We start from the raw sequence: 23,706 nt of genomic DNA on the forward strand, positions 1-23,706 counted from the left end.
CTTTAACCCAGCTCCTTTCTCTCTCTCTCATTTTTTTATATTTTATTTATTTATTTATTTATTTTACCTGTCATGGCATAACACATTCCTGTTACAAATGTTTTGCTCCTGTACTAGAAAAGAGAGTTTGGGCTGGCTTTACTCACCTGCTCAAAGGTACAAGCACTGCAGGTTTCATAAAGGGCAGAAGACAGCATCGGACCCACATCATGATGCTTGATTTCAACAAAAAGCACAAAGAACGTGCTTCTCATGTTGTCACAGCCAGGACAGTGGCTCCTGGGAATAATCTCAACTTCTATCCCAGAGAGCTCTTTGAGGTGTAGCTACTATAAAAAAGTAAGTGCAATATTAACAGCCTCTCCCTCTTCAGATTCTGTAGACAATGCTAAATAGTATTCTGGCAGTATTTATATTGGTCTGTTTGGGTTAATATTAGCCTAGGTATGTCTTCATTTTTGTCTACATACAAAAGACAGCAATGTACACAACTCCCATGCAGCCTTTTTTTATTATTATTTTATTATTATTTATTTATTTTTATTTACAGAGAAAGGAAAATTAGCTTGTTCCTTGAAGCAGACTGTGCTTTAACTCTGCTCCAGGCTGAAGCAAATAAACTGAACCTGCTCATTATGATAGCCAAGATGCTCTTAAGAAAAGTAGCTCCTTATAACTTTGTACTGAGTAGGAAAAAGCCCTGGAAATGGTTAAATGTCATGTTAGCTTCACATAGGGAGAGCTTTAGGAACACTATTTTCTTCAGGCATGGAATCCTTTCCAAGATACTCTGAGGACAGTTCTGGAAAACAATTTTCAAGACAACATACTTAAGTTTAAATTGAGCTCAATTAAACTAAATGGGACTTATATAGATAATGATCCACACACACTATTCAAGGGACTCCAAAGCTAATTTCTAGACTGTTCCCATAAGGAAAAAAAAAAAAAAAAAGTATACTCACAGCTACTGAGAAGCAGGTTTGCAAATAACACGGGGGGGGGGGGCGGGGGGAAGCAGGCACTTGTCAGAATTCTTTTTTCAAACTTAAAAAAAAATATAAAGAAATGAATAAATGACAAAACAGTTACTCAGTTAACAGAACCAGGCCAGGATAAAAGCAAAGGGTATACAGGCTATGCAATTAGTCAGGGTCAGAGCTATGAAAATGACCCTGCATCCTATCCAAGATTTGTAGCAAACATCAGGTTTTAGGGATCTTTTCACCTTTTTATTCTCCATCTGTTTTAAAGTTTTGTTCTCTTCTGATACTAGGTTTTTAATGGAATTGGAAAGCTGTATAATTTATAAATTCCACAGTGGGCAAAAGCACAACCATAACTCTTTATTTTTAAATACAGCCACATAAAACACTTCTCAAAGGATAAAGCCCAAATTATATATCAAGTCAGTCAATCAATATACTGCAGCAGAACCTGTATAATTACTTTTTCCTGTGCTGTAATAGGGCCACATCGTGTTTTATGGGCATCATTAATTATTAAAATAGTTTCCTGCACCAGCAGGCACCTATACATAGCACCTGCTATCAGTCTTCTCAGGTCAGTCTTTCCTACTGCCTTGTGTCTATCTAGTGTCTATCCATCTAGGCCCACCAGTATTCCCCTGGGATTGTAGTCAACCTAAGCAATGTGTCTGGGCTGCCTGTTCAATCCATCTCTAACACCCCTGATTCCTTTGCAATCAAAAACAACCCATCTACAGTTGATGATAAAGAAATACTAAGGAGTTTCAGCCATGTTTATGAATGAATACTGTTTTGCCTTCCTCCAGTTATGCAAGGTTAAGCTGCTGACACAGAAGCAATATTTATACAACAGAATGACGAGATGCACACAATTTGTTTATACAACAAAACGATGAGATGCACACAATTTATCAGAAGTGGGACCAAATTAAAACCAGTTTGTAGTAGTGGGTGCTCCACAAATAGGTATTTGCAAACACGCTAGCTGGTCATTGGGAATACTGTTGAATGTCCAGAGGCTCTTGAGTTCTTAACACCTAAGACATACGAATAACAAAGTGGAAAACTGTCTCAAAATGAGCAGTCCTTCCTTTTAGAACTCACAAAATATCAATTCACTTTCCAAATGACAGTAAAAGTATTTGGGGGTGTATTTTTTCTTAATTTTTGAAATATAAATTCACCTCTTTTGCTCTTGTAATTTATATAAATTATTTATCTTTATGTTTGACTTTTCCTTTTAAATGCCTTCTCTTTTCAGCTGCACCTGATCTTCTCTTATCTATAATGAGAGAAACAGCCTCCATTTTAAATTCTCTTTGTGTCTCATCTCTAGCTGGCTGCTTCTTATTAGAATCACAAAATGTTTTGTGGAAGGGACCTTAAGACCATGTAATTCCAACCCCCTTGCCATTGGCAGGGACACCTTCCACTAGATCAGGTTTCTCAAAGCCCCATCCAGCCTAGCCCTTAAATACTTATATCACTTCCCTCTACCTGCTGCTCACGATTCTTTTGGTGCTGCCCAGGATAAAGTTGTTTTTTTTGGACTGCAAGCATACCTTACTGGATCATGTTCAGGTTTTCATCCACCAACACCCTCAAGTCCTTTGCTTCAGTGCTGCCCTCATTCCTCTGTTTTTATTTGTTCTTAGGTTTGCCCCAGCCCAGGTGCAGGACCTTGCACTTCATGAACTTCATGAAGTTCACACAGGCCCATCTCTCAAGACTGTCCAGGCCCCTCTGGATGGTATCCTTTACCTCCAGCGTGTCGACCGCACCACATAGCTTGGTGTCATCCACTCATTCATCTTAACTCTACTTGTTCATATTAAGTTGGTAATGATTCTTCATAACGGTAAATGAAAGAGGCAATCTTCAGTATTTTTGGTATTGTTAGTAAACAGCATCTAGATACTCAGTTGTATGCAGAAGTTTTAGACCCACTACTGCTTTAAGCATCTGAATTTGTACTTAACAATTTTCCCAGTATTTACTACTATCCAACCAAAAATGCTAAACTCATGATGTGAGGTAGAATTTCTGAAGATCTTGCAAAACACCAACAATGCCAACAACACCAAAAAAATTAAAAAATATTATTTTTCCAATATATTATTCCATGTGATTATCACTGGGGGCATCTTTCCCCAGTAGATCCTAACTCTCCTTTGCAGCTGCACAGCTCATTCCAGGTAAAGAAAAAGGACAAGCAGGTTATCCTGGGAAGCTATGAATTAGAAAGGGAATGACTTCTTTGGTAGGTGATATCCCTTGAACAGAGTCATTTAGTATCTAAACCTTTACTTGTCCCTATCCCTTACTGACTCAACAGTTTTTTATCCCAAAGGAAGAATTTCTGAAAAAGTAATAAGCTGGAGAAAACAGGGCTCATTTTAGAATTATGGTTTTATTAGCCAACAATGCTACTCCGCAGTTATCACTTCCACAATTCCCCACTGGGGTGAAACATAACAACCACTTTACCTAGCAACAGTACACAGTACATAAGGACAGAGAGAGAAGAACAACTGCAAGACAAATTAAGGTATGTGGTAAATAATTATCTCATTGATATTTGGCCACCATACTGGTCTTAGCTCTTCCATCTCATGCAAAGCTTCACAAAGACTTTCAGCATCCTAATAAACCTTTACTTAGGTTTTATACTGTCTGAATGATGACTGCCACAATGTTTAGGATGAACCCACTACTCCACTCACAGCTGCCAGGTTTACTTATGTCTCCTCACATAAAGCAGTTAGGACAGATTCTGCTCTTCCTTGCATCCTGTCTCATGTATAAGGTTTCACAGCTGTGCAAAACTAAGTGCAGAACACCTATGCATATTGATCAGCATGCTTTGGTCACCTGCTTTGGACCTAGACTTTGTGGCTGCTAGGTTTCCACTTACATTACAATAACTTCAGCAATTCTAAACTCCCCAAAGGCCCAGTAAATGGGCTGGCTGCCTGAAATAGTTATGGAAAAGACCTCTTAAATATCACCCCTTTTCTCTGGTTATGCTAAAGGCCTATATATAGCCAGGTAGGTTGTAGAGAGAATATTGAAAAAGGTGAACAACTTGTTTAATGATTTAAGTAACAGCATAAGATCAACCACAACCTGCAGGGAAGCACAGGGTATCAAATGCTTTCATGTGCTGTTTTATAAGAAAACATATCTTTAGACTTTCTTGTTGCCTAATGAGCAGTCAGAAAATTAAAATCCTTTTTACCATAATATTCATTTTGTTTGTTTGTTTGTTTGTTTTTAACCTAATTATCATTTTATTTATCCTGGTGATACTGATCAGTTTAGGCTTTCCAAAAACACTATCAAGTTTCTTTATAAATAAATAAATAAATAAATAAATAAAGTTTAAAAGTACATTAAAAACTCCATGGGATATACTTTTAAAATAATTTTTAGTCCCTGTTCAGGAAAAGTCATCATCTGAAATTTCGGTCTAGGTCTGAATATTTCAAAAACTCAGTGTGTGCATATTTCAAAAGCTTGGAACAGTCAGAGTCTACAAAATTAAGGGCTGTAATGTAATACTTATCAGACTACATCCCATGACACTGAAGTCATAGACAGGAAGCATTCATAGGATCAAATCTTTACAAAAACTGTAAAGCCTCCAGGTTACAATCTCCAGATCACAGTGACAAAACTCCTTAAGTAAATGAGTTTGGTATGTGGCAAAGATACTGTACGTTTGCATTAACTTCTTTGAGTTGTCATTAATTTGCTTTGAATAATGTACTCAGCGTGTTATGGGCCAGTGACAGAAAGTGTTATTTTATACGGAGACTTGTGCTAGGTAAGTTTCTTCCGTTCTAAAACATGGTATAGTATACAAAATACTTCCCATACTGAAAACAGGAAAACTTCTCATGCATGGTGACTTATTTTCATATACAAGCATATTGTGACACTAATTTCTGTTTCCAACCAGCAGCTGCTACTGTCTCAGCATGCAAAGGGATAAGGAAATGGCTGGCTTTTTCTTCTGTAAACTTTCCAGTTATATTACACAGAGCAATGCAAACCTTTTTCTAGGTCTCAGATTCTGCTTCCTCACTGGGTGACACATTCTCTCTGCACAGAACAATTCAGCAGTGTGCATGAAACAAAAGGACACCAGAGTTAAATTATTCCAAACAAAATATTGGCTGCAACTCAGCAGGAAAAATGAGATTCCCAGAAATGTTCCTATTTGTGCTCCATCATTCCTGAGTGAGTGGGATAGTGATGACAAAAAGTTAGAGCTTTCGACTTCTTTGCCTACAGAAATTCTGCAGTATTGTGCCCAAAAATAATCTATGAATGGACTGTGTAATTCGGTGCATACTGTGCACAGTCAAGGGAAACAGTACACTACCAAAAATAATAACAATTTCTTCTTTTGCAAAAGGAAGTTTTCTGACAAAACCTGTTAAATTCTTCCAACCACTCCCAGAGAATTAGAAGGTAAAACACCGGTGCAGAGTAATCACAAAGACCAAAATAATAACTTCAGGTGTATTAATCTTACCTAGTAGGCTACATTCACATAGTACCCCTAAGTGCCTCACAATCCTGAGTGTACTGATCACTGGGAAAAGAACGAGTAACCCTTATGCACATGCATGTGCAATTTTAATCCAGCAAAGTAAGATCACTTTTTTCTTAAACTAATTATACTTTTTTTTTTCTTTTTTTTTTTTTTAATTTCTTGAGTTTTTGGTTTCCCCACTTGAGATATCCAAAAATAATCCAGTTTTGATGGAGTGGCAAGCACCATCACCTTGAAAGCTAGTATACCCCAAATTGGCTCATGACAAAAGAAATGTCTGGCATATGTGCGAGTGTCCAAAATAACACAAGTCTGAGAAAGCAAGTCTGCAATAGCTCAGGCCGAACATCTAATAACCAGACTCTCACTGTCCTTCACTTTGCTCTGTCATTTCCTTGAAATGGCTACACTACCTGGAACTGAATAAGATATTTCAATTTATGAACAAGATACTTCAATTTTTAATTTACAATGTACATAGAGGAAAATAATTTTTGGACATTGTTTTCCTGGTCTTCCTTCTCTCTCTTCCTTTCACTCATTTTTACTACAGTTTTACCGGCATATGTCAAGGTCTCAGTGAAATTACAGCTGTCTGACTAACATTTTCTCTGTGCATAATCCTTATAAATTTGAAATATGCCAACGCACAATAACATAACAGGAATTTATAAATAAATAAAATTACTTCTTGAAAGGGCATCACCTGTTCTCTTTATTATAAAATACCATAATCTGTATGTTCTATGTCCCATATTTAGGAGAATTTCTTCAAATGTTTAAAGGCCATGTAATTATTTGCATTACACAGTCACTACACTGTCCTCTTCTATCCTGATTTTTTTAAGAGAGTAAACACTAAAAATAAAAAAATATTTATAGTCATCATCATTCTTCTCTCTAAGATGTTGAAGTTAGCTATGTTTTTTCTTCTCTTATCAAATTAGTGAATTTGTCTTACCTAAAGCACAACTCTCTGTAGTGAACTGTCACCTACACTATAACTCAAGGAACTTAAAATTTCTAAAAGATATTTAAAAGACATCCAATATTCCCATGTGTTTCCCATGAAAGCCCTTTAATGGAATCTCCATAGACTGACAACACTAAACATCATTCTGACCTAATATCAGAAGTGTGTAAGTAGAGGAAAATGTCAGTTTGTCATAATTTGAGTTAAAGTTAAAATATAGAATCATAGAATACCCCAAGTTGGAAGGGACCCATAAGGATCATCAAGTCAAACTCCTGGCACCACACAGGTGTACCCAAAATTTTAGCCCATGTGACTAAATGCACAGTCCAAACATTTAAACTCCAACAGGCTTGGTGCAGTGACTACTTCCCTGGGGAGCCTGTTTCAGTGTGCAACAACCCCCTCAGTGAAGAATCTCTTCCTGATGCCTAGCCTAAATCTCCCCTGCCTCAGCTTGACACCATTAATGCGGGTCCTATCACTGGTGATTAAGGAGAATAGATCAGCATCTGCCCCTCCACTCCCCCTCGTGAGGAAGCTATAGACCATGATGAGGTGTCCCCTCAGCCTCTTCTTATCCCAGCTGAACAGGCCAAGTGAACTCAGCCACTCCTCACACGTCTTTCATATCTTCTATATATGTATATATAATTTGCCTGATTTCTGGTGTGACTAATGAATGATGATGTTTTGAAATAATTCAATCATTTTCTTTGTCTTTTTCATGGTTTTCTTTTGGGTGAAAAATCACATAGACAGTACCCTGTGAAGCTCTAACCATTGCCATCTGAACTCTGATTGCATGGTTCAAAGTATGGTTTGACAGAGTTTGGCTAACAGTACCAGAAACTACATTAATTTTTTAAAGATATCTTGCTTTGGCTTAGCTAATATCTTTGCCATATATTTCCTTCTATGGGTGTTACTAAGGTAGCAACACAGCAATCTGTGCTAGAAATCTCCACTCTCTAAAACTTACTTCAAATATATTTCTCAAAGGTCACAGTTTACTGGTGTGAAATTCTTATCTCCTTTTATCTGGCTGCCACAAGCAACTGCACTGCATAATTTCAGTTGTAAATTAATCAAGTTCCATCTTAAGACAGGTCAAGTAATTCCTACCCTTAGCACCAGTGGCATCTGTTCCTCTGCTCTTTTTAAAAGGACCTTTCAAAGCAAAGGGTTCATAAGTGTACAGCTTTACAACCCATGATACTGGACTAAGATACATGTTGCATACCCAGCGAGGATGCATCTGGATTATGCAAGAAACAGATGAAAAGATACACAGCTGGTTTCAGAGATAATGTTCAAAACATCCAGTGTCCTGTTAAGGTTTTCTCTCTCTCTTTTTTTTTTTTTTCTTTTTTTTTTTTTTTCAGTATCATAATATAGGAAAATGACTTCATTTTCCTTGTTCTCCACTTCCCTGGACATTAGGTATTATCTGGATTTAGTAGCAGAACTCCAAGCAAGGGACTATTTTCATCAGCCCTGCTTCTCGAAAAAAGCATCTTGGAAGAAAGATCATTGAATTGGTGTTTGATGTGCCAGGTATCAGAGGTACGGGCTTAAACCTGGAGAGAAAGGACAACATTCTTCCTTCCCTGCCATTTTCTACATCTCCAACTATGTAACTGCACTCCCATTAACAATTTAATTGAATCAACGTAGTTCATCTCCCATGAGTAGCTTTCCCAGGAGATAAATCTGTTGATGAAAAAAATAAACAAACACATTCAAAGAGATATAGTGCTTTTATATAATATCAGGACACAGAGAAGAAAGTTTCTGGGGAAAAAAAAAAAAAAAAAAAAAACAGTTTATAAGACAGGTTGTTGTTGGATTTTAATAAAAGGTATGCTTCCAACTCAATGCCAGGCATTTTGAAAGTAGATTGTGATGGCTGATGTCCATTTGGAAAAATATTTCTTTTTAACAGAAATTACCTCATCACACAGAACACAGACAAAACACACGTTTAAAAAAGGATAAATCACACTGCCTTCAATCGAGTATCAAAGGCTGCACATCATACCCATGATTCTCCTTACTTCAAAACTCAGGTCAATAGAAGGTTTATTCAGTTCCTCTGAATGACGGCTTTGATCTTGTTAGATAAAAAGTTCTCTTTCTAAAGCTACAAGGTATCTGAAAGATACTCTTCTAATTTTTGCAACGGAAATAGCCTCACTTGCTTCTCTATCCCGTATTGTTAACAGGAAATATACACTTGACTAAATCACTTAAGGTGTCATAAGGTGAAGCTGACTATGTTGAAGTGTTTCTACAAAACTCAGATCATTTATATTTAAATATATCTTATATTTAATAATAGAAATATGTTAAGAATAAAACTATGTTTCTCTAAATCATGGCATTTAAACTCTGACAATAAAAACTAATTGTAGAAAGCATGTCTTCCAAAGATGGATTTTTGATGTTGAAAATATTATTTGAAATTCATGAAATATAAATGTAAAAAAATTGTAGAAAATACTTATCAAATTTTTCTAACACTTTAATCTGAAAATATACGGTTATGTCACTCAGGTAAATTTTAGTATCAATTTACAAATATAAATCTAAAAGTAAACTATACTGGAATTGAGTGAAATACAACTATGTTTGAAAAGAAACATCAAATTAATATACTTGATTATAATTTCATTATGTAACATGAAGAAGACAACAAATCCAGCACCAGTAAATATAGAAAGTTGGAACAATATTAACTCTGGCCATTAAACTCCATGACTTGACATCCCATTGGAAGGTCACTGTCACCATTCCACCCAGTACAACCCCTCTTTATTTTCCTACTTTAGAAAAGACAGTTTCAGACACTTTCAAAACTTTATTTAAAAGGTCATAGACTATTTGGACCCTAGTAGAGGACAGTTCAGAAGTCAGGATATTAAACAAATGTCATTACAGCAGAGGTTTTTTTTTTAAGAAAAATGCTTGCCATTAAGTCATACTCTCTCCATTCTCTTCTCTAGCCTTCTATTGTATATTCATGTGTTTTTTAGGACTTCATTAGCTCATGGAAAACAAAATTTTGTTATTTGAAGTTACTTCAGGACACTGTTCTGCCAGTCCCAAATGCTCAGCTGAAGGGATCTGAGGAAGAACTGGGCACATTTATCATTCAAGCATCTGAGTACATTCTCTGTATTCCACAGCGTACATATTTTGTTTGCATTCCCCAACATAAATATCAAGTCAGATCTACCAAAAATCAGAGCAATTATCCAGTTAATGCTTAGGGAAAAAAAAAAATAAAAAGGAAAAAATGAAAAATAAATAAATTAAAAAAAGAAAGATTCTAGTAGAGCACAAGAACATAAACAAGATATACACTAGGCTTTGTGCTAAATGAGAAGCTCATGAAACCAAGGGTCATCATTAAGCAAGACTTCCAGTGACCTACACTGATATATGTATTGCTGGCAACTCAGCAATATGAAAACCACTGAGAGTCACAAATGGAAAGATACAGGTCAGTTCAGATGGGCCTTTGAATATGGAGCATTTTATATCTTAAAGATGAAAAAGATGGATCAGATGGATCAAATCAGTCCTATGGTCATGGCATCTTATACCCTCTGTCTGACGGGAGAAAAAAAAAAAAAAAAAAAAAGAAAGAAAAAAAAAAGAAAAAAAAGAGAAAAAAAAATGTAAACTGTTTGCAAAGAATGTAAAAAGTATGGTGTAGCTGCTCTCACAGATTCTAACTGTAGTCTACAACCCTTTCTCTCCCCTTGACTGCTATACAGTGTGGAAGGACAGCTGCAACTCCCTTCTGGGGCAAACAGGCTGTGGCTATATTAACATTTTAATGCAAGGCAGTGCTGAGCTGTTAAAACAAAAGGCATCACTCCCACATCTAGTGCACTGATGCAAATTTCAAAGTAGCTTGGTGTGTGCAGACTAGGTACCCAGTAGAGGAAATTAAGCCAGATTATTTTCTCCATGTCCATATCATAAGCAATTTCCTCTTAGGACATACATGCCTATAAGTGTATTGCCACAAAATCCTCAAGCATTTACTGAGACCACATGCTTTAACAGAAAGTTCACAAAATACCAAGAGCTAAGTTCTGAAACAAACTGACATGTTAGTCTTGGTATATAAACAGCCAATGCCATCTGTACACTTGTATTTCTTGTGAGCCACAAATGATCATTTCTTGCTGACTTATGCATTCCTCTACCCTACCTTTCTCCTGCCTTGATAGCCTTTGCCTTTCTCACATTCTGTACTTTTTTCCAATCCTATTTTACATCCCTTGTTTATTCAAACAACTCTTTTTAACCCCCTTCCTTTAACACTGCTGTCTTTCCTGATGCAGAACCAACCTTTCCAGCCCATGAGACCCTGTATAGTTCTGCAGGGGTGTAGAGGAAATGACACTGCACATCTGCCTGGACCACAAGAGGCCCAAGAGCTCCTGTGGCAGCAGCTAAAGCCAGTGAAATAAAAGAAGGCTGCTGCCTCATGGTTACCACCAGGATTGAGAGGTCTGTTATCAGTGCATCTCGGATTCCAGAAGAGGAGGGTCATCTTCCTAAAAATCCATGCCAACTGAGCCCTAGGGCAGCCCATGTCCTCCTAGTACAGAGGTCTTGAAGACATATCTGTCTACAACTACTTGAAAGTTCAGACTCTATACTGTGAGCCTTGCAGAAGACGTTGCTTTTGAAGAACCTGTGACCTTGAACAGGCCTTGTCTTCTCTATTGGGCGTTGCACTTAGGGCTTGAGAAGCCCTTATATTAGCAATATGATCTGTAACTTGTAATAACTTTGAGAAAAGCAAACTGTATGGCAATCAAGGGATGGAATGTTTTGATCCTGGCTAGGAAATCACCATATACCAAGGAGTTAGTGATCCATATAACTGTAGGCACAAGCCTGTGCTGTGTTGAACTATGCTGCAGGGAGTGTGGGCTTCAGGCTGTGTTGTGGGGCACAAATCGCTTGGCAGTAGGACAAACTCAACCTGCTCATTGTAACAGAGGAGCCTGACAGCAGCTCCCACTGGGTACCAGCTATTACACAACCTGTTATGTAAAAGTACAGCAAGTTCTCATACAAACATCCTTTATGTTGCTTTCTTGCAAGCAAATTATATTTCAGTCAAGCTATTGACTGAAAAGGAGGAACCTCTCTCCACAGACAATATCTGCATAGCCTACTATGGGAACATCCATCCAGGGTCTCTGATGCTGCACAAATGTAGGGTTCCCAGCATCTGAAAGGGCATAAGATTGACTCACTACATATATTCCTCTTTTTATTCTATCATATTAAAACAGCCATTTGTGGATAGACCTTTCTTATTGAGATCCAGAAAGAACCCCACACCATCTCTCTCCCTCTCTTTCACCAGCACCACCTGCCCTCCCTGGTGCAGACAGACCCCATGTCCCAGGTTCCCCATGTGGAGTCTGGAGGAGAGGACAGTCTTTGCACTCACTCTGAGGTCCTCATCCACAGATTCTGCAGAAAACCTTGCAAGGGAACATCAGCATTAAAGGACACCTTTGTGCCTCATTTCTGAGGTGTAAGGCATTACTCCCAGTTCATGGCCCAAGACAATACCACTCCCTTGTACCCACACTCCCAATCCCAGACAGGACCTGTCCTGCAAATGATGAACGTGACAAGTACAGACAGATTGATGAGGAGGAGATTTCTACATATTCAGAGTACTAGGTGGTAATGGCAAAGGTAGCAGTTACTTCTGCTAATAGTATCCTTCTGTTCCTCTCCACATTTATGTGGGTGTGAATAGTTGCACAGTCACCTGCCCTCAGCCACTTGTGCCACTACATGCAGCACAAACCTTCTTCTGAGACCAACCATGGCCATACATCCCCTCTAGCTTGGACTGTTCTTCAGTCTGAACAGGCAGAGCACAGCCCAAATCAGATTCACCACAGATACCTTTAACCTTTACATTGTGGGCAAGCCAGCAGAAAGCTTGACTGCTGAAAGTTTTGCAAGTAGGAAAGGAAAGGCAGTCTCTGGAACCCAATTCAGACGATGGGGCATGGCCATTATGAGCAGTGTTTAGGCTTCTAGCTGAAATGCAAGATAGATGGATGATTTTGCCTAAGAGCTGGAGTATGAGCTGAGGTGGGAAGCTTTTGACTCCCAGAGGAGAGTGGAAAGACAAGGTGAGAGGCTCCCTTTCCTTTGTGTAAAGCCCAGTCAGCCAGCTCCACCTTGCTAACAAAGTTCTGGTCAGTCAGTACTCATATTTTACTGGCTCTGTGGTGAAATCATCCTGAGGGGCTGGATCTATAAATACTGGTTCTTCAGAAAGCATAATAGACCTGGTCGGAAGAGAGAAAGCAAGCATGGGGTGCTTGCTTTTCCTATAATGATTGGATTTTTTGGTAATGTAATTCCAGTGTGAAAAAATATCAGCAAATACAACTGTAATAAAAGAGAAGGAACATTTTACCCACACATCATGTTTGGTAAAACCAAAAACACAAGGATGTAAAATAATGCTTCACGCATCTTCTGCTCTTCTTCTGAAGGGATTGACCTAATTCTCCACTGTTGTGGAGCAAGGCAAGGATATAAATGACCACAAAGATGACAATGGCTTTGGCTCCCCTTGTTCTGTCTTGTTCTTCCCCTACATGAACCGTCAAGTTGTACTTCTGAGTACTCAAGAGTGACCCACTGTTACTCTGCTGCTTAAGTTTCTAATCCCCTTTGCCCCCATTCTCTGCGTCAAACCATCCTGACAAGCCTGGATGGCAAACCCAAGCCTAAGAATCACAAAACACATTTAAATCACCATGTGTGGATGGCTGTGTCTAGCTTCTATCTTAAAAGATTCCACTTATAGTCAAGTTTATGGTTTTTCAAAGTATCACTAAAAGCTTAGACACACACTTTCTACAATGTTAAACCTGAGCTTCTTACCTAACCATATAAATCTGAGAAGTGAGGAGCTCTGGAAAATATACCAAAATATTCCCAGAAAAACTGCAAGAGATGCTAACATCAGACAGGTTCTGTTGTAAAAGGTGGCACAGGTATAGGATAGATGATGTGGGTAAGTCTTAATTTAAAACACTCACTTTCCCTGGCAGGAAATTCCTCATGCAGTGAACTTTTATAGGGAAACTTCACCTGTCTATGCAAAGTGAACAGATGAGACTCTGAAGCAAGTTGAGTGTCCCAACTCTTCAAACCTGGCCAATGTTCTCAGAAAGAACAGTCAGGTACTGTGTGCAATCCACCCATCAGAGATTGCTATCTGTTAACTTCAGAGAAGTCAGTAAGTGGCACCAGATGACAGACAACCTACACTTTCTGAAGAGCCCGAGAACTAAAGACCTATCTGCCCTCAAATTTTAGTAGGACTCTCCTACAGAGCACACAGCCTCTTTGTAAAATGCCACGTGCAGAATTTGTCTCTTTAACATAAGTGCAAAATATTTTGAACCCATTTCTGAAAATTTGAGATGCTGAAAAAAAGTCTTTAAACAGAAGCAGATCTACCAGAATTCACAGACTTGTTTCTGAGCAGCATTTAGCCTTCTGCATTTTCACCAAAGAGCTTGTGTTATTCTTTGTACAGCCTGACACCTAGAAAACCCATGTTGCACATACCACAGTTGTTAAGGCTAAATTTGAACTGGTCACTTAGAAATGAGACCTTTTCTAGGCAACTTAAATATACTTGACGGTTTATTGTGTATGCAAATGGAACAGAACTGATATAACCATCAACATATTGGTGATACCAAATCACCGGAAGGAGGCTTGGGCAACTCCAGATGGTAACCAGATTGGCTACAGATAACAGAGCATAAAGCAAAGAATGACCTCATCAAGACTGAGCCTTCTCAGTCAACAGCCAAGGTACTTTCTCCTCTATCCTGCAATTGTATCAACAACCATAAAACATCATTTTTAATAGGGATTTCATCACCCCGGAGCTCAGTTGTAAATTAGTTTTAATTATTTCACTTCCAAACTTTAAAGCTTTTCCTTTTATAAGCCTTTAGTGTCTTACACTTAATTAAAAAAAAAAAAAGAAAAGAAAACATACTGTGAACAATGTCTTAAGAATGTGTTGATTCATTAGAATAATAATAATAATAAATTATTTCCTCTTCAAGATACAATTTCTAATAAATCAAGAATTTTTAAATTTTGTGCGAATGGCTTTCAAAGACATGGCAAAATCCGAATGTTTCCTTACTAGTATTAAGGTATTTGATAAGACCTATAAATATACACCAACCTGTAGCAATGCTTACAATGAGTAGATGAGTTATGCTTAAAGAAATATGCAGAAGTTGGTATGTTACCTTAGCTGTAGTCTGTCATTTATTAGTATGCCTTTTTTTCTGTTTTTATACCAAAAATCTGAAGAAATCACAGAAAAAATGAGTATCTAGAACATTCTCAGCTTGATTACCAAGTGCAGCTTTTAAAGCTTTACATAAACTTTGTCATCTTTAAATATGGACAATCCAAACCTTTCATTAAAAAAGTGCCTGAAGTAAGATGCATGGATGTACTTTGGTGCAGGCTGTACATTTTTAAGGAATAAGCAAGAAGATGATGATATAGCCTAATAGGCTCTCTCCCATTTGGAGACAGAAGAAAGATTAAAAAAAAAAAAAAAAAAAAAAGCTTCTATGCCTTTTCTGCTGACTTCTTTAATTTACTATTCAGATAGGACTAACAAATGCAGTATTCTTTGTCCTAGTTATGGCTTTGCCAGCACACAAAAGTTCTGTCTTTGTGCAAGGCATTCTGGCCTTCAATTTAGTTTTCTTAGTAATAGACAATTTAGGTTAAAAGCAGCTTATGTGTGAATAATTATTGAAAGCCACTATGCAGCCAGTAGCCACTACTTTGAAGCTGTCTGGTGGGAATTTCTGGTAAATATTGCAGACATTAAAAAATTCCTTATCCATTCGAAGTCTCATTGTAAGTTTCATTCCTTATTAAAACCAGATGGTGCACAATCTTAATGCAGGTATACAAACAGGACAAAATACCTTGGTGCAAATCTGAGAAAAAAAGCCCAGTAAATGACACATGAAGCTGAGGGAGACCTCAACACAGAATTGCACTGCTGCAATACCCTCAGAGCTCCCTGTACACACAGCACCAAATCAAATACTTTAGCTCATATAACTCCCAGTCTCTGCCAACTCATTCTCCTCTACCAACATCATTACTGGTGTCTCACATGGCCTTAGTACCAAGAAAGACAGGCAGAATTTCCAGTCTACCTTTGGAAGCCACACAGGGTCTCCTGCATCTTTGCCTCCTTCAAAGCACATAAAATAAGACAAAAAGAGCCCCAAGAATGGGTCATGACTCTGCTTGCCTAGCTCTGTTGACAAAACAGAGTCTCTGTGCCCCTGGGGTCAAGAAGTAACATGACCCCTGGAGCTGCCTGTTGATACCCTCTAGGCAAAGCAGCTCCTCTCCTTTTTTGTGCTCCTATCACATAATATAGCTCTGACCATCCATAGGAAATTACCTCTATGGCACCTGGCCTTCAGATACTTTGACTTATTAGACCATCCACTGCTCCATTGTATCAGTATCTTTTCCCAGTATAGAAAATTGGCTTTTGATCATCACCAAGGATGCCTGGCTATGAAGATGCTGTTAATGAGTTCTTACTGAGCAGTGACATCTATTAATTATTCTTAAAACTGATGTGGGCTCTACAGCAGGAACCTACCACAGCAGTCTATTCCTATTCATGCTTGATTCCTGGAAACACAAAAGAACATTCCCTTCGTTCCTCTTCTTTACTGTTTGGGAGGGGGGGGGGGGGGTGTGCTTATTTTTTTGATTGTTTGGTTTTGTTTGGCTGGGTTTCCTATTGTTGTTTTTCCTTCTTTTTTTTTTTTTTTTTTTTTTCTTTACCCTTTGTTTGCTTTGGGTTTGGCTATTTTTATTTTGTTTTCATTTAAAAATTGTTATTGATTCTGTTACAGTATGAACAATAATGGATTTGGTTTTGCAGCACACTGCTTCTTGCAGATAAACTATGCACAGCAATTGTATAGTGGCATATTACACATACACAAGAGTATATTGCTTTTGTTATATCTTTCTATCTGTCAGGTATTCCTACAGGTACTTCTCTATGGACTGTGGATGGTAAGAGCTAAGGTTAACCACAAGAATAAAAAAATGTCATTCTCTAGAGCATTCCTGTGTCCTGGGTTGTCTAGGGCACAGGAATGATCACATCTGAATACCAGATGTAAAGGTCGAGTCGATGATTCTTTAAAGGTGAATTTCTTCTCAACTGGTCTCTCTGTTCTTCAGGTCAGATGAAGAAAACTGCAGGTATGATATGTGTACACTACTTCCTGATAAGTACATGTAGAATGAAGAAAAAGGAAATCACTACATTCAGTTCTACCTGGAGAAGTTCAAGAAAAATTCAACCAGTTAACAACAACAATAAATAAATAAATAAATAAATACATAATAAAGTTTTTTTGTTTTGTTTTTTCCCCCAAAACAAACATAGTGGCCATTAAATCTCCAGTAATCTCCCACCCCCATTCACACACACTCCAAGTTAAGGGTATTTTTTTTTTCTCTACATGACATTTTAAGGACAGGCTGCCAAGCCCATCTGTCCCCTCATTTGCAGTGACTCTTGTTTGCATGAGCTTTCCACATGCTGTTCAATTTTCTGGTAGAGAACAGTTTGTTTTCTTTCTGCAATGGGTTTCCTTTCTGAGAATATTCTGCTCTCCCACCACCTGGGGAGCTGCAGCCTTCATGGAAACTTATGGGTAATCAGTATTTCTGAAAACTAACTAATATACTCAAACACACGGTAACTCACAAAGTCATATCTAGCATAATGCAAGTGATCATCTTAAAATAGAAGCACCAAAAGTCAAAATACTGTTTTGGCCTATGATTTTCTGCATCATTACTGCAGTTTTGCCAACTGCCCAATGAATTCTACCACCACATTTGCAAACAATACTTGCACTACACATGAACTGAAACCAAGGCCTTAATCCCTAAAAAGCTATGTAACAGATACGGCTATTCAAATAGTACCGATGATACCACAACCACAAGAGGCTGAGACATTGGACTTCCAAATAGTACCTTGAGTCATGCTGCTGCACAATTCCTGTTTTAATAACTTTGTTTTTAAATCTTCTGCTACAACAAAATTAAGATATTTTAATTGCACCAAAAGGAAAAACAAAAACATGAAGCAAACCAAAAAAAAAAAAAAGAAAACTAATGTTATCACTACACTATCAGAAGAGCTGGCCTATAACTTTTTACCTAAACCGCAGGAGCAAAAATTCACACATCATATTAGAAAGCCACTTTAACTCCCATAGAGGAAAATGAATCCCTCTTAGAAATAGCAACACCTGAAAAACCTCCTTTAGAATAACAAGTGGAATGCACTTTTATATAATCAGATTTTGTAATATCTCATCCTTGTCTTCAGTGTAATGGAATATGCTCCATCTTTTTAGGACATAAAATATCATCTAACTACCACAGATGACTAGATTCTCACAATTCATTTCCTTTGATCAGATCTATTAATAATCTGTTCTGTATGTGGGAAAACCCACTGACAGAATTTCAGGAAATAATTCAGATTTATTATTTTCTGTCTCAATCCTTTTCTTCTTTTATGATTTGTCCTTTTATTTTTTTTTCATTTTTATGTGGATATTATAAAACGAAAGTCAAAGAAGTGCTTTATTATACTAAAATTGTGCATGTCAAGTTTCAACCAAGAAGGAATTCCTATAGGCAATTTAACTGTATATTCAATCTTTTATTTTTCAGCATGCTTATCGTAGTTTTTTGGAGGAGGGGAAGGGGTGTTTTAATATCAAGAACATTTATCAAAATAAAAGGGAATTTGTTTCAGAAAGTAAATTGCACTACACAGACTTCACCATAGTAGAACCTCCAGATACTTCACGTGCTAACATTGTACTTCATGAGCTAACATTGAGTAATTCACTTGTGGATTAGAGTGTAATCTTCTTCATTATTACATAAATTTCTACTTCACTAATTACAGAAAAAAAAAAAGCAGAGTACTCTGCTTTACCCACTTAATGGCATTTTTTCTATAGCACACTAGAGATGTGTCTTTACAACATATGCATTTATGTCTTCTTTATAGAGTACCGAATGCACTTTGTCCATCTTCAACTTGATAGTTTCTTGGCAGAACCTTCCACACCTCTCTTTCTCTGTCTCCTTCCCATCCAGTATTTCACACTTAATGATGTTGTTTCCTCATTGCTAGTCACACAAGGATAAATTGCATTGGTTGTTACTTTAGGTTTCCTTGATACTCTGAAAGTTAGGTTTTTATCTGTCAGGCTAAGTTGAGAAGTCTGCCATTTGGGAAACAGCTACTTTCAGGCTTGCATTCTTCAACACTTTACACTAAACACCATAAAAACCTGAAATAAATTTTAGTTTCTAGGCTAAAAACTATTTTCCTTTGTCTTGTTAAAGTATGAAAATGACAGCTGCTTTCCCATATCCTAGCCACTGAACATATGGAAAGGACAAGGAGGCTTAAATCATATCAAATGAGATTCAGGTCTGACCTATAGAAGAAAGGCTTTCTTATTCTACAAATAGTGAAGCACTGAAAGATGCCACCTACAGAAAATAAAGTTCTCACATTAGGAGGTGACAAACACCAATAATGGAAGATTTTGAGGGAGGGGTTATATCTTTTATTATACTAAGTGATATAATTGTAAAAACTGGCCAACTCTTGAGGCACATTAGTCCTTCTTCAGATATAACAGCATGACAAACATAAAACTAAGCAGAGGATGAGACATCATTCTGTGTAAACTAATAGACTAGATAAACTTAGGAAGTAAATTCCATCAATGAAAGACTGAAGGTGTAGCAAAGATTGTATATGAGGAAAATTACAGACAATCATGAAAAAAATATCTTGATTAAGCATTCAATTTTATTTATCCATGTTACAAAATTTATTCTTTATATTTTTTGCAGTTATTTTCTGTAAATCATCATCAAAGAATCAGGACAGAAAGGTCGAAGATGGAGTGAATATTTTTGAAACCCTATTTATGCAAATAGCTACTCATTTGTTCTTTATCAATTGCCCATGTGAAAGTGTTCTGCTGCATAGAGGTTGTCCATTTTCACTCATACTTTCCAAAGAAGTGGTGAATGAAATATATCACAAAAAAAATATTCTTGTGTATGGCTGAAACAATTAACCTTAGAGCAGAAATTTTACTGCAATGTCATTCTTACAAGGCTGTTACATTTAACATTTGTTGATCTGCAGAAAATTCATTTCTAGTGATGTATTTGCTTGGGTTGAGTGGTTGGAAGTGGGAGAGGGAATCCAGGGTAATGTTTTTTTAAGCCTCATTTTCTTCTACATAAATTGTAATTGCCAGTGGCTTCTAACAGAGATTTCAGCATCAGGTCATGTGCAACAGTTGCTTGGAAGTTTTGTGATACGTTCTTCCTTGCACCCAAGTGATGGGAAGTTGGCTTATTCACAAATATGACTTAACTGTCTGGAAAAATGCCTTTGGTGTAAGTCCTCTATGAGTTTCTAAGGCAGATGGTAAGATCAGTTTTTCATGGATAGGTGTGGCAAAAAAACAGACTGCCAGATACAATCAACAACTTTGGGGTGTTCAAGATGGTTTCTGATTTTGTGCTGAAAAGTGTTTGGGTCAATAGGATTTTGCATATAGTAGATTTTAAATTCCAAATTTTATGATGTTCATGGTTCTGAGAAAGTTGCTGTGGGCAATACTCCTGAGACAGTTTTATGTCAGTCAGTATTAATGAGATACTACAAAAACAATGAAAGATCCCTATCCAGGTGAGTAAGGTGGTAGAGACTATCTATCATGGCTACAGTAGTGTTTTAGTGATACAAGTATCTATAAAGTCTTCCTAATATTATTCCCAAATGCCAATTAATTAAAGAACTTAACTCTTGATGACCTTAACTATGCCCAGAACCTTAGGAAAAAAAAAAGTTGTTTAAGCAGGACTTAACAGCCAAGAGCTTGGACTAGATGTTCTAACAAGGTCTGTCCCTGAATCATGCTTCATAGTTCAGTGTTTCACACACATAGGAAAAACGTAAAGGGAAATTCTCCATACTTTTATTAAAAATGAAAATATTCAGTATTACCTGTATCCATATGCAACACCTGCAACAATATTCTCGCCACTTCACAGGAACTAAAACATCTTCTATCAAACTCTGTTTCCTTATAACACCACCTTTTCAATAGATATTGGATGAAATTAAAAATGACGCTGAAAATCAAAGAAGTTGAGAAATAGTAATGTAGTGCTCATATAATTGGAACTTCTAAAAAGTTTTTAAAATACTGAATACTGTTAATTGTTTTCCAGACCAACAAAACTAACATAGAAAAAGAAATAATCTTAAGAATGCACAATATTTCACCCTAGACTCCAGGTAACAATAAAGCTTGTCTATGTCTAAAATAGATTTACTTAGTCATCTTTCCCACTTCATTTTCTGTTATTTGAATGTTATATTTACTATCTCCAGGTGAAAACTAGGTATCATCCACTGCACTAGAAGTGAAGAAAATCATTTACTATGAAGATCTGAGAACAGATTTCATAAGGTTTTCTGGCATAAATCTAGCAGACAGCAATACAAAAGGTGATACCATGCTGATGACGATCAGGGCTTTCTTGATAGATTCTCTTTAGAAATCAAAACTCAGATGGGGAAGGAACACAAGAGAGCTAAAGAGCATTGAATTTCATTGCCACTTAATGACAAAGATGCACAGTTATGTTCTTGCCTAGTTTTAGGATACAAGCTCTCTGTACTGCATAATATGTCTGCTTGGAAGGAAAGGAGCACAGGCACCTTCCTCTAACAAAAAGGACAGTGCCATGCCTCGCAAAGCAATCAAGTAGCATGGAGGAGCAATGCACTGTACAGCAGTGTGATAGGAAATCTGTCAAGTTTTAGATATGAAACTTACAGCCTTTGTCACATAGTTAGTTTATATGCTGTAAGTAGATTGTGAGTCATGATGTTCAGGGTGAATACTTCTCCCTTCTAGGGCACAAATGAGCAGACATTTCCATGGATGCCATTTTGGAACCACATAATCTTCAGATAAATAAACATGAAAGGAACTGGTCTGCTGCATGAGGTGGACTAACAACTCATGAAGTCTAACTGGGCTAAATGTACTGTTTGCATATTCGCAAAATGCATCTTCAGCCTATAACATGGGCATAAGTGGGTCTTTGATACTAAACTGTGAGGAGCTGTTGACTGCAAGTGGCCCTGTAGAGGTATCTAGGTACATCAGAGCACTAGGTCATCAGCAATGGCATGGGGTTCAACAAATGGAAATGTTGAGTTCTGCCCCTGGGACAGAGCAATGCTGGACCCAGGCACAGGCTAGGAGCCAGGTGGCTGGGGAGCAGCTCTGCAGAAAGGGAGTGCTGGTTAGCAGCAGGCTCAGCATGAGCCAGCAGTGTGCCCTGGTAGACAGAGGGCAAAACACTTTTTGGGGTGCATTACACACAGCACAGCCAGTCAGTCAAAAGAGGCAATTCTGCAGCATTCAGTGTTGGTGAGGCCTCACCTCGAATACTGTGTGCAATTCTGGGCTCCACAACACAGAAGGGATGTTGAGGTCCTTGAAAGTCTCCAGAGGAGGGCAGCACAGCTGGCAGCAGGACTGGAAGGCATGTGCTGTGAGGGGATGCTGAGGACTTTTGGGCTGCTCAGCCTGGAGAAGAGGAGGCCCAGAGGCAACCTCACTGTTCTCCGCAGCCTCCTGAGGAGGGGAAGCACAGAGGGAGGCGCCGGCCTCCGCTCCTGCAACCCGATGGCCGGGCACGGGCATGGCACAGAGCTGCACTGGGGAGTTCAGGCTGGGCATGGGGAAATGTTTCTGTGCTGTGAGGGTGGTCACACACTGAAACAAGCTTCCTGGGGAGCTGGGTGCTGCCCCGTGCCCATCAGTGCTCAAGAGGCATTGGAACAATGCCCTCAACAATATACTTTAACTTCTGGTTAGTCCTGATGTGCTCAGGCAGCTGGACTCAATGGTCTCTGAAGGTCCCTTCCAACTGAACTATTCTAATAACAAATTCTGTATCAGACAAAAAAATATATAATAAATAATTACGGGCAAACTAGTCACCATTTACAGAAAAGGTGTGGGCAGAGACTTGTGATGTGTCAAGAACTGAATGTCTCTCTCTATCTGAGGGAGTAATCTAATCTCTTTTGATACTATTGAGAGAAGAATGTCTCAAATACAATTCATTTCAGCCCATGATCAATATCTAATGTAGATCAACATGAATCCTGTCCCCAAACTACCTGTTTGTTTTCACTGAAAATAAAGAGAGCTTGGAGTGAACAAGCTCAGGGCAGAGTTTAACACTATAGATGGTCAAAGCTAGGTAAGATGAATCCCACAAAACGTAAGCTCTGGAAGATGATCTGAAACATTAACTGGTCGTAGTTTATTTACAAAGGTACAACGTCAAAGAAGAAATTCAAGCACAAAACATACCACCAGGACCAGATGACCTCCAAGAGTATCTTCCAACCTAAACCAATCTGTGATTCTGTGGATTTTATCCACCTTAAAGAACTCAGATTACATTCAATTTATGGTGGTATTTAGGATGCTAAATAATCATAATTTAGTAGAATGTGTGCAGATACATCACAGTGGCACTTTCTGTGATAGTATGATACAACTATTTCTGCTGATGTCAGTAAAGAAGTTCTGTTCAAATATTTGAAAAGATATCATACAACTTTAAAAAAATAAAAATAAAAGCACTGTGAAGACTTTCTGAAGGACATGTAAGCTAAACTTGAGAACCTGCAATCCAGAAAATCCTACTCTGAGAAAAGTCACATACTTTTAGAGAGTAGAGAGTCTGTAGAGAGTCTGAAAGTCTCTATCTCCTCCTATCTCTGGGAGTGCCAGTGAGGTCAACAGACACTTCTGTCCTAATTAAGGGTAATACTCATGGCTCTGCAAATACAGCTATAATTTCAACTTTGCCTTTAGCAACATTATTACACTTTCTTTTCTTAACAGTAGAGAATAAAGCAG

The 23,706-nt window shown here is 37.8% G+C and overlaps 1 long non-coding RNA gene across 1 annotated transcript in view; it reads right to left on the reverse strand.

Annotated features, from left to right (window-relative positions):
* Positions 1-20,825, reverse strand: part of LOC137859027 (uncharacterized) — a 35,285-nt gene extending 14,460 nt beyond the window's left edge. The window contains exon 1 of the long non-coding RNA XR_011098122.1: positions 20,757-20,825. This is a non-coding gene — a long non-coding RNA (uncharacterized lncRNA). The remainder of the gene's footprint in view (positions 1-20,756) is intronic.
* Positions 20,826-23,706: the final 2,881 nt, after the last annotated feature.

Source organism: Anas acuta, chromosome 1 (genome assembly GCF_963932015.1).
Source record: "Anas acuta chromosome 1, bAnaAcu1.1, whole genome shotgun sequence".
Lineage (NCBI taxonomy): Eukaryota > Metazoa > Chordata > Aves > Anseriformes > Anatidae > Anas > Anas acuta.